This window comes from Schistocerca gregaria, chromosome 2 (assembly GCF_023897955.1).
Source record: "Schistocerca gregaria isolate iqSchGreg1 chromosome 2, iqSchGreg1.2, whole genome shotgun sequence".
Classification (NCBI taxonomy): domain Eukaryota; kingdom Metazoa; phylum Arthropoda; class Insecta; order Orthoptera; family Acrididae; genus Schistocerca; species Schistocerca gregaria.
Window position 1 is genome coordinate 287,378,781 of NC_064921.1, and position 12,565 is coordinate 287,391,345.

Genomic DNA, 12,565 nt, shown 5'->3' on the forward strand with positions numbered 1-12,565 from the left:
TCCCATCTGTGTTTGCTGTTGCAGCAATCACATGACCTGCTCGCAAAGTTTTGAAATGTTCACAACTCATACGACAGACCCGAAATTATTATCGGTTATGGCAAAAGTTCCCAATTTACTGGCACTGGTGTGGTTGTATCCAAAATAGTATCTAAATCGTTCCAAGCACTCGTGATCTGTCTGTGTAGATGTTATAAAAAGTTCTAGAAACAGGAAGTGTATAGAATAAAATACACTGAGGAAATAGAAGAGCGACTGATGAACGAAATGAAACGAACATTTTAGTAGCAGTAACACAAAATACAAATGTCACTAAGAGACACCTCGGAAGTCAGTAAGGAATCAATCAAACGAGTGTTCTGGGAACACTAATTCCCGTCGCACTACATCATCTTCACATTTCTTTTCATCTGCAGCTCCATGGCAATGACTTCCAAAGTTGGTTAAAGTTCTCCAATTTTATCTACTAAAAGTGCAAAGTAAACTGTAATATCTGTGCAACATTTTGTTTAGGGAAGTAGCATGTTTACACACCATGGGCAGCTCAATCGCAAAACGACGCTCTTGGTCTGTCAACGTTGGGTGCGTATTTTTAAAGACCCACGTCACTGGTCCCCGTTTAATTGATGGCAATCTAAAAACACTTAGGTATCGGGAGTTTCTAAGATATGACGTCGCCATAGTTATTGGAAGACATCCCATTGTACATAAGGCACCAAGTGTGGTACCAGCTTGACGGATGTCCCTCCCATATCTAGTGACAGATCTTCTGAGCCATGGGCGGCACGTGTTCATGCCGTTTATTGCTTGGCATCTTGTCGTTGCGATTATGGCATCTTCTTTTTTATCCGATTTACTGGCGTCACTAAGTTGCTGGCTATGATGGTAGAGCACTTGCAAGCGAAAGGCAAAGGTCGGGAATTCGGGTCTCGGTCCGGCACACAGTTTTAATCTACCAGGCAGTTTCATGTCGTCGCACACTCCACTGCAGACTGAAAAGTTCATTCTGCAGACGCGTATTCTTCTTGATCTAGAGCAAAACAACGTACTTAGAGAGGAGGTTATTGTTGATCAAAAGGGTGAGCCAGGGTGTGAATAGAAGCTACAGTCCGCATCGGAGATATTTTCCACAGAGAGTTTGAATCTATCAGTCCCTGAATGAAATTGATCAGACCACTTTACAGTTTCCCGGACTATTTCAGTAAGTGTGATGTTCAATCGCGATTTCAAAGACATCTCCATCGCCGTGCCGTAAGTTATTCTACAAAAAATTCCTCTGGTTGAGCCACGACGACGATATTGAAATCAATTTCGCACTAAATGTTATGTAAAACACTTACCATCATATCAGATACTAGGAAACCCCGTTCATTAACAGTACTGCGTAAATCCATTTCTTGAATGTCAAGGAAATGTGCCTATAACTAAAGCTCTCTGTGTTATCAAGTCGTCTTCGATTGTCACTCTTACCGGAATCACGACAGAGCAGTTCTACAGACTACCTTTATCTAAACAGTTGTATGCGATACGTATCATGTAAGCCCTCAAGCATAAAAAACGTTACACTTCCTTATCTGCACCCAAACTCTGCAAGCCACTACATGTGATTTGCTTCTACTGTTCCAGTCTCAAGCGAGGGACACGACTATTTAAAAACCTCCGTACGGTCCCTAATGTCTCCGTCTTATTTTCGTGGTCCTTATGCGAATGTACGTTGGTGACTGTAGAACCGCATTGCAACCTGCCACAAGTGCAGATTCTCTAAATTTCTATAACAGTGCGTCGCGATTAAAGCGTCGTGTTCCCTCCAGCGATTCCCATTTGAGTTCACAATACTTGCGTATTGATCGCACCTACCGCTAATATATCTACTAGCACGTCTATGAACTACTTCGATGATCTCCTGTTAACGACCTGATGGAGATTCCAAACTCTCTAACAGTACTCAATGGGTCGCAATAGCGATTTATATGATGGCTTTTTCAAAATTCTCCCAATAAAACGAAGCCTTCCCTACTACCAACCTAACGACCTCATTCCGTTTCACACCGTTTAGCAACGTCACTATTAATCATTTCCCTACTAGCACTGCATTCGAACGCTGCAGGATTGTTTGTCCCTACTCATCCGAATTAACTTACAATATCGTGCCTCATATCAAGCTACCGGTCATAACACCAACTAGAAATTGTGTGTAAGTCATTTTGTATATTCATATAGTCACATATCAACGGCGCCTTCCCGCACACAACTGTGACATCAGCAAACTTCAGTAAATTACTTCTCACCATGTCCGTCAGATCATTTATGTATATAGGGATAATATCCTATCACACTTCCGTGGGGCGCTCTAGCCGATACCCTAGCTTCCGAAGAGACATCGAAGGACAACCTACTGGGTTCTGTTACTTAAAAAGTAAACCACGGGCTCGCACCGTTTCTAGTAGTCTGCAGTTGGGTATCATGTCAAATCCTTTACGGAAATCTAGGAATAAAGCATCGGCCTGTTTTCTTTCTTCCACAGATGCAGAATATCATTTGAGAAAAGGGCAAACTGAATTTCGTACGAGCGCTGCTTTCTAAAACCTTGCTGGTTTGAGGACAGATGCTTTACTAACTGAAAGAACTTGAGAGTGTTCGAACTCAGAATTTGTTCAAGAATTCTGCAGACAACCGATATTTACGATATTGGGCTACAATTATGGGGGTCCGTTCTTTTACTTTTTTTTCACATAGAAGGATTTGGATTTGGCGAGTGCCTCGGGAACGTTACATGCCATCTTCTATAATGCCAACGATGAGGTACTGAGGAGGTCGTTTTACGGTGTGGGAGGGGGGATGGGATCTTTTCCGATGAACGCGTCTCTGTGCACAGAAGATCGGCCGTCATGGTTCTAGTATGGGGCTGCCACCACAGACCTTGATTACACATTTTGGTTGCTCACATGGCCTCCATGACCTCTATTCCGACAGACCGTTTGTTTCAGATGTACTTTTTTGTGTTCCATGAAGCCCCTATCACAGCAGTTTTGCTGTCACCTGGTGGAGCCTGCCGTTTAACACGCCGTTGGTGTTCGCAGGTCCCACCCAAAGGCCGTCGACTACCGAGATACTGTATATGTGCACTTATAGTTTCGGTAATATTTAACAAAAGTGCATTACGTGAACAACAGTTAATGATGGTCCTGAGATGGCAAACAAATGACGCCACCTATTGCTTCTGTCACAGTACTTAATCTTCGCTGAAAGATTTCCGTTAAGTTCTCGACTACAATTGGAACTCGTTTCCTTTCTTTCTGAAACAGGGTGAACAGGAGTTATCGAGTCTCTGAGAATATTAACGTGGAGCAGAGTCAACATTGAAGATCATTTTAAAGGTGTTCCACATTTTCCGGTCCAAAAATTTGACTGGATTTTCTTTCAGCTTATGTTGTGGGCCGGAGAACTACCATGATTACCTATAAGGCTCAAGCTACTACAATTTGAGAAGCATATTGCTCTAAAGGTTTTGAGATCACAAGACCGTTTAAACGTGTTACTTAATGAAGATAAGCGGATGCCAGATCTGACGAATGGGAGGAGGGGGGATATCCCAAAACCTGAATTTATAATTATAAACGATCCAGAGACCAAAATGCATTCATGGAAAAAAGCTTAATCCTGATGCTCTTTCGTTTCAAATATTTGCCTTTATTTAACTATTCAGCTTTGGAGATCGTTCAGAAGACCCCAAAGGATTTTCAGGCCGTAAGGATACGGGATATTTTCGTAAGGGTGTGGAAAAATTTAAAAAGACATAGAGAATGTTACATTGAACGATTTGAAATAGCGAAACTGCGGTCAGAGAAGACAGCTTAGGGAAATAATAGGAATAAAGTCACATTACTGTGTACTTTTTTATTTACATTAGTTACAGTCAACTGCAAATACCACCACTGACACAATGAACGTACCATTTGTACTGTATCTTACAAAATGTGCTGAAACTGATGACCATCAGCCTCAATGCAAGCATGACATCGGCGAACAAGTTTCTGACGCACCCTGACAGATATCCCTGGTGTATTTCGAATCACATTACAGGAAGCTACAATTCTGGCAGCTAATTCCATTTCCTTATCCACTGGGATCTCATACACAGTGACTTTAGATATCCCCATAGGAAATAATCAACGGAATTCATGTCGCGAGACGTCGTAGGCCATGGAAAAGGAACGCCCCTTCCAATCTAGCGACCAGAAAATACGGCATTGAGATGGTTGCGGACATACACACTGAAGTGAGGCTGTGGACCGTCATGTGGTATCCACATACTTTCACAAACACCCAAGGGGGCAATGTAAAAACGATACAACAGAGCCACATTACAGAAAAGTAAGGTAAACATAACCTCCATCGCGACTTTCTAGTAATCAGGTTCATTGGCCTTGTTTCCTTGGAGGAAATAAAGAAAGCAGATGTAAATAAACAGACAGTACGTGTAAATCTGCACACATATTAATTGTAAATAAGCTGTAAAACAGTAATGCCAGATAAAGCGGGAGACAAATTCACTTCCATATTTCCTTGAGATGGCTTCTCCGACCCCAGGTCCCCTACCCAAAATTGTACAGTGGAGCATTCCACTTTTGCACGCTCTTACGGAAACATCTGTAGCTGCAGAATTTCTCATACTAGTTGCCGGAAATGCTGACATGAGGTCTGAAACGAAACCGAAACGCCGCTGTCCACGAGATCACAGGTCTCGCCCATATTAAGAAGGAAAACTGGCTTTCTTAAATCATGACAGAGTTCTTGAATAACATAAATTTGACATATAACTGATGAGAACAAGCCACAATCACTGGCGTGGACATAAAGTGCATCAAAGTGCTTCAAAGACGTTTCAGCTTATCTCGTATAATTTATTAAGACTGTGATGTTGTTAAGATGAACGAACGTCTGTAGGAACATCCGAAACGTTTACGTTAGTAAGAAATTAATGTATCTGAGATATTATTTACTTTTAGTTGGACCATGATTTCGTTTCAGAATCTCGTTTTACTGATAATTTCGGTCACCTACTTCTGAGAATTTCATTACTTCATTTCATGTGACTTTCCACAAATCACACTCAGGCCATTGTATCCTTGTTTTTCTTCAGCATTTCAATTAACCGATAAGAAGTACTTACGATTGACTCACGCACTTCCTTTTTTCAGACAATCGCCTTTCTTGACAACATGTAAACTTTCCACAGTGCACTCTGACATTAAACGTCGTTCACACCTAATCTCCTGCTGATACATCTGTAAACTATTCCCACGCGAAGATCCGATAAGACTAAAGCAATTCGCTACGTAACATTGATAATACCTAGATACGTTCATTTCATCAGTGACATAATTGTGTCACTTCCGACATTTTTACGCAACAGGCTGTGTACCACCATCAAGTAAGCGATTACAGCGACTTAACTAAAGTGAATACACGTTAATCGACAGTGCTTTAGGTGAATAATTGAATACGTTTCTATTTGTTCAAATGTTCAAATGTGTGTGAATTCCTAAGGGAATAAACTGCTGAGGTCATCGGTCCCTAGACTTACACACTACTTAAACTAATTTATGCTAAGAACAACGCATACACACCCATGGAATAGGGAAGACTCGAGCCTCCGGCGGGAGCGGCCGCACAATCTATACATAGCGCGTAACCTCGCAGCCACTCAGCAGGGCTTTCGATTTTTTATCTCTGTCAAGAAGTCTTCTTGTACTTATTATTTTATATTGAGACAACTGTTAAAATGAAAAATACGCATTTTTCCTTAAGCTCTCTTTCCTATTGGGATTTAATTTCATGTGACGATTTTCGCTGTAATTTATCTAAAAATGAAATTTGCAAGACTTTGTAATTAGCCAAATTACTAAGCATTGCAGATTTCACACTTAACTGAACTGCAGTGAAGATCACAATGAATCGTAATGACTAGACGGGATGCATTGAAAATTACTCTGAGAAGTCATGTATCACGGAAGAAAATGAAGCTCGAGTGTAAAAATATTTATCCAAGAAAGTAAAATAAATTACTGATTACTACGAAACATTGTTAAAATTATGAGACAGAAATACATATAACGCCAAATAATCAAATCATTTCTTTACGTTTGAATGGGACTACGTATTTATGACTGAACGTTTGAACAACTCTCTAGTGTCGCATAGATCTCCTTTCGACATCCGTAAAGATTATATCGTACACTGTTCGCCTTAAAATTGCCCTATAAAGGTGACATGCAGCAAGCGTCAAATTTACTCGTAGTATACTACATGCTGCCATATTCAAACTGTCAACATTTCAATGCAACCACAATAAGTAGGTAGGGGTAACGCCTTCTATGAAGGCTGTTTAATACAGACAAGCTCTAATGCTCAGGCAACAATTTCCTGTAAAAAATCGTTCACATAGACTTTCGTCACTCTCTAAATACTTTACCCCTAACGCAGTGCTCTCGTTACACCTCCTTTGCTATTCCTGGAAGACGTGCCGGAAACTATAGCTTGACGTCCTCTTCAGTGTCACCTCTACATGTTTCACTGTCTTGGTCTCGCTGTCTAATAGGCGGCCCTTACGCTTCTTTTTGGCCGTGGGGGTAAGAAAAATTGTCGCATGGAGCCAGTACTGGACTATAACACGGATGGAGTACCACAAAGTTGCGTTTTTATTGCCAGGAAATCGATAGCACTAGTAAAATGTGGTCTGGCTGAGGTTTCTCGTTTGCTTGGGGATGTGATCCTTTAACAAATGCTTCAGCAGATTCTTCGGTAACCTGTAGTGACTTTAGTGTGTCGTGGAACTGTGCGAGTGTACAACATCACTTCGTAATCAGAAAAACTGGTGAGCACGTGTTTATTGTTGATTTCTGAGCTCTTGGGTGGGGTTGACCATGTTGCACCTAATCTGTGTTACTCCGCTTCATTTCTGGCTCATAACAGCAGTGAAGATATTGGGCACCAAGAATCGCCCTCGTCCTCAGCATATTGTTTCCAATATTGGCACACATCTACACGAGTCTGCATTTGCTGTCGGGTAAGCAGTTCGGTATCCATCGTGCACGCACCATAGGCATTTGTAAATTTTCTTTTAAAATTTTGTGAGTGCTCCCAACTGATATCCCAACGATGAGTGAATGCTGTCTCACAGAGGACGCCAGTAACCACTGATAATGGCACTTACTGTGCTGATCGTTGTTTCTGTCATGGCAGCAAAAGGTGTATATCCTCCTCCCTGCAATTTAGAATTTTTCTAGCCAATTTTGAAAGCATGATGTCAACGGAAACGACAGCCGTAGTGGCCGAGCGGTTCTAGGCGCTTCAGTCCGGAACCGCTTGACCGCAACGGTCGCAGGTCCGAATCCTGACTCGGGCATGTATGTGTGTGATGTCCTTAGGTTAGTTAGGTTTAAGTAGTTCTGAGTTCTAGGGGACTGATGACCTCAGATGTTAAGTCCCATAGTGCTCAGAGCCATTTGAACCATTTTTTGTCAACGGAAACATGCTTGATGAGATAATGCAGCGTCCTCATAAGCTCTGTTCCAATCGTCGTAGGTTTCAGTAGTAGTTTTCTTAAGAACAACATAATACTTTATTCAACAATGCTGATCACGAAAAGCATCCATGACGATCTTTAGAGCCATTTATGAAACACTTTCACCCTCACAGGTTGTCAACACTAGCGACCAGAGTACGTAGTTGTACGGCGCACGTGACAGAAGGAAAAAAAATGGATGCCAATCTTAATCCAACATTCCTCGTACATTCTGTACATGAGAAGAGATGACGCAACGACTTTCGCATTCAGAAATCACATCTGAATGTTGTTTGCCTATGAGAAGATGGTGTTAGTCTTCAGGTTAACAAAAAGACAAGTTTTTCACTCATGTCGGAATACTACAGCTGCAGGATCGTTGTGGTTTATCGATCCGAGATATTGTTGATGCATTAGTCTAGATACAGTTGTGTGAATATGGGTTCGGTAGGTTGAGGCGGTCTCTTCCCAACGCCTTACAGTACCTTCACTTTTATAAGCGAAAAGCAACTGTAAACAGGGACATAATGTTCGCTCGACAAATCAGGATCGGAGAGCAATCTTACTTACTTTCAACAAGGAAACGGGCTTAACTGCAGTATCCACGCAGTCATTGCGACGGCCTCTGTCGTCACAGTAACCATTGTTGTGACTTCCCTTGACGCAGTAGCAGAGGTAGAGTGGCCGACAGTGGTGTATCCATCGACAACACTGGCCTCAGCCGAGGCACCACATCGTCTTCCCATACGGAAACCATGTCTGTATGCAGCATTATGATGGACATAGCCGTGAGTGGTGGCTCCAAGGAGGATGAATGTTGACTGCGTTGTGACTAGTGAAGCATATTAAACAACAACTTCCCAAGAAGGCAAGCAGCACTGTATACTTTATTAGCAACAGTAACTCCTTAGTACGCACTACTATTTTCTGGTAACTAATCTAATTTACGACAGTTCTCAATTTGGGGTCCGTGATGGAGCAAAAGTTCTCTGAAGTATCGTCTAATGTCTGTGTGCGAATAGGCGAAAACAAGTTGGACTGATGTCTTGCATTCGCAATAGTTAAGTCTATCGTAGTTTGATACCATGTGTAAAGTACGGACTGCTCCGAGCCGATGGTCAAGAAGTGGAAGGCCTGTGTTTGATAAGCTGGCCACTTGGGAGTCTAGCACAGTTAGGTCTGGATTAGTGATATTCCCTATATACATAAATGATCTGACGGATATGGTGAGTAGCAATTTACTGCAGTTTGCTGATATCACAGTTGCGTAGTGGAGGTGCTGTTGATGGGTGACTATATGAATATACAAAATGACTTAGACACAATTTCTATTTAGTGTTATGACCGGCAGCTTGATATGAGGCACGATATTGTAAGTTAATTTGGATGAGTAGGGACAAACAATCCTGCAGCGTTCGAATGCAGCGCTAGTAGGGTGATGATCAATAGTCACGTTTTTAAACACTGTGAGACGGAATGAAGTCGTCAGATTGGTAGTAGGGAAGGCGTATGCTCGACTTCGTTTTATTGGGAGAATTTTGAAAAAGCCGTCATATAGATATATAGTGCGACCTATTGAGTACTATTGAGAGCTTGGAATCTCCATCAGGTGGTTAACAGGAGATCGTCGAAGAAGTTCATAGCCATGCTAGTAGATTTATTAGCGGTAGGTGCGATCAGTACGCAAGTATTATATAGGTGCTTCGTGAATTCAAATGCGATCACTGGAGGGAAGACGACACTTTACTCGCGACGCATTGTTATGGAAATTTAGAGAACATGCGTTTGGGGCAGGTTGCAGAACGGTTCTACTGTCACCAACGTACATTCGCATAAGGACCACGAAAATAAGCCGGAGACATTAGGGCTCGTGCGGAGGCTTTGAAATAGTCGTTTCCATCGCTTGGGACTGTAAACGGAAAGCAAATGACATGTAGTGGATTGCAGAGTATGTATGTACAGGGTGTTTCAAAAATGACCAGTATATTTGAAACGGCAACAAAAACTAAACGAGCAGCGATAGAAATACACCGTTTGTTGCAATATGCTTGGGACAACAGTACATTTGCAGGCGGACAAACTTTCGAAATTACAGTAGTTACAATTTTCAACAACAGATGGCGCTGCAAGTGATGTGAAAGATATAGAAGACAACGCAGTCTGTGGGTGCGCCATTCTGTACGTCGTCTTTCTGCTGTAAGCGTGTGCTGTTCACAACGTGCAAGTGTGCTGTGGACAACATGGTTTATTCCTTAGAACAGAGGATTGTTCTGGTGTTGGAATTCCACCGCCTAGAACACAGTGTTGTTGCAACAAGACGAAGTTTTCAACGGAGGTTTAATGTAACCAAAGGACCGAAAAGCGATACAATAAAGGATCTGTTTGAAAAATTTCAACGGACTGGGAACGTGACGGATGAACGTGCTGGAAAGGTAGGGCGACCGCGTACGGCAACCACAGAGGGCAACGTGCAGCTAGTGCAGCAGGTGATCCAACAGCGGCCTCGGGTTTCCGTTCGCCGTGTTGCAGCTGCGGTCCAAATGACGCCAACGTCCACGTATCGTCTCATGCGCCAGAGTTTACACCTCTATCCATATAAAATTCAAACGCGGCAGCCCCTCAGCGCCGCTACCATTGCTGCACGAGAGACATTCGCTAACGATATAGTGCACAGGATTGATGACGGCGATATGCATGTGGGCAGCATTTGGTTTTTTACCTGGACGGCTTCGTCAATAAACAGAACTAGCGCATATGGGGAACCGAAAAGCCCAATGTTGCAGTCCCATCGTCCCTGCACCCTCAAAAAGTACTGGTCTGGGCCGCCATTTCTTCCAAAGGAATCATTGGCCCATTTTTCAGATCCGAAACGATTACTGCATCACGCTATCTGGACATTCTTCGTGAATTTGTGGTGGAAGAAACTGCCTTAGACGACACTGCGAACACCTCGTGGTTTATGGAAGATGGTGCCCGGTCACATCGCACGGCCGACGTCTTTAATTTCCTGAATGAATATTTCGATGATCGAGTGATTGCTTTGGGTTATCGGAAACATACAGGAGGCGGCGTGCATTGGCCTCCCTATTCGCCAGACATGAACCCCTGTGACTTCTTTCTGTGGGGACACTTGAAAGACCAGGTGTAGCGCCAGAATCCAGAAACAATTGAACAGCTGAAGCAGTACATCTCATCTGCATGTGAAGCCATTCCACCAGACACGTTGTCAAAGGTTTCGGGTAATTTCATTCAGAGACTACGCCATATTATTGCTACGCATGGTGGATATGTGGAAAATATCGTACTATAGAGTTTCCCAGACCGCAGCGCCATCTGTTGTTGACAATTGTAACTACTGTAATTTCGAAAGTTTGTCTGCCTGAAAATGTACTGTTGTCCCAAGCATATTGCAACAAACGGTGTATTTCTATCGCTGCTCGTTTAGTTTGTATTGCCGTTTCAAATATACTGGTCATTTTTGAAACACCCTGTATATAAGGAAGTGTTGCGTTTTTTATGCTTGAGGGCTTACGTGATGCGTATCGTATACAACTGTTTAGATAAAGGTAGTCTGTAGAACAGCGGTGTGGTGATTTCGATAAGAAGGGGAATCGAAGACGACTTGATAACACCGACAGCTTTAGTTATAGGCTCATTTCCTTGACATTCAAGAAATTGATTTACGCAGTACTGTAAACGAACGGGGTTCCCTTGTATCTGATATGATGGTAAGTGTTTTACATAACATTTAGTGCGATAATGATTTCACTATCGTCGTCGTAGCTCAACCGAGAGGAATGTTTTGAAGAATGTCTTATAGTACAGTGATGGAGCTGTCTTCGAAATCGCGATTGAACATCACACTTACTGAAATATTCCGGGAAACTGAGCAGTGGTCTAATCAATTTCTTTCATAGACTGAAAGATTCAAACTCGCGGTGGAAAATACCCCCAATGCCGACTTTATCTTCTATTCACAATCTGGCTCACCATCTCGATCAACAATAACCCCCTGTCTAAGTTTCTTTCTAGATCAAGAAGAATACACGTCTCCAGAATGAAATTTTCACTCTGCAGTGGAGTGTGCGATAATATGAAAGTTCCTGGCAGATTAAAAGTGTGTGCCGGACTGAGACTCGAACTCGGGACCTTTGCTTTTCGCTTGCAAGTGCTCTACCATCTGAGCTAGCCAAGCACGACTTACGACCTATGCTCACAGCTTCAATTCTGCCAGTACCTCGTCTCCTACCTACCAAACTTCACAGAAGCTTATCAGCGAACCTTTCAGAACTAAAACTCCTGGAAAAAAAGGATATTGTGAAGACTTGGTTTAGCCACAGCCTGGGGGACATTTCCAGAATGAAATTTTCACTCTGCAGCGAGTGTGCGCTAAGCAATCTCTCCGCAATATCCTTTATTCCAGGAGAGCTACTTCAGCAAGGTTGGCAGAAGAGCTTCTGTGCAATCTGGAGGGTCGGAGACGAGGTACATGCAGAACTGAGGCTGTGAGGACGGGTTGTGAGTCGTCCTTGGATACCTCAGTTGTTAGAGCACTTGCCCGCGAAGGCAAATGTCCTGAGTTCGAGTCTCGGTCCGGCACACAGTTTTAATCTGCCCAAGGTGTTTCAAGAATACACGTGTCTGAATTAAAGTGTATACCTGACATTAGGTACATAAAAACACACGGATTACTGTCTCCACTCATACGCCGTGTGTGCGAGTTAATAATGCATCGACGGTGGTTGTTTGCGGACCGTGAGGACCAAGTTTTCAACAACCAAAATGTTTGACAATAAATGTCTTCGCTGAAGATTCCACATGCCACGTAGTCTGCCATTGGATGGTATCCATCTCAAATATGGCAGCCCAGTTCCCTGCAGGTGTTGCCTCAGTACTGTTGTCTCTGCCAACAACGTTGCTTTGTACTGAAAGCCGTTGGATTGTAGTAAGGGAGTGCAGGAACAGTTGGTTAAAACTTCCACTTGGTATAATGAATGG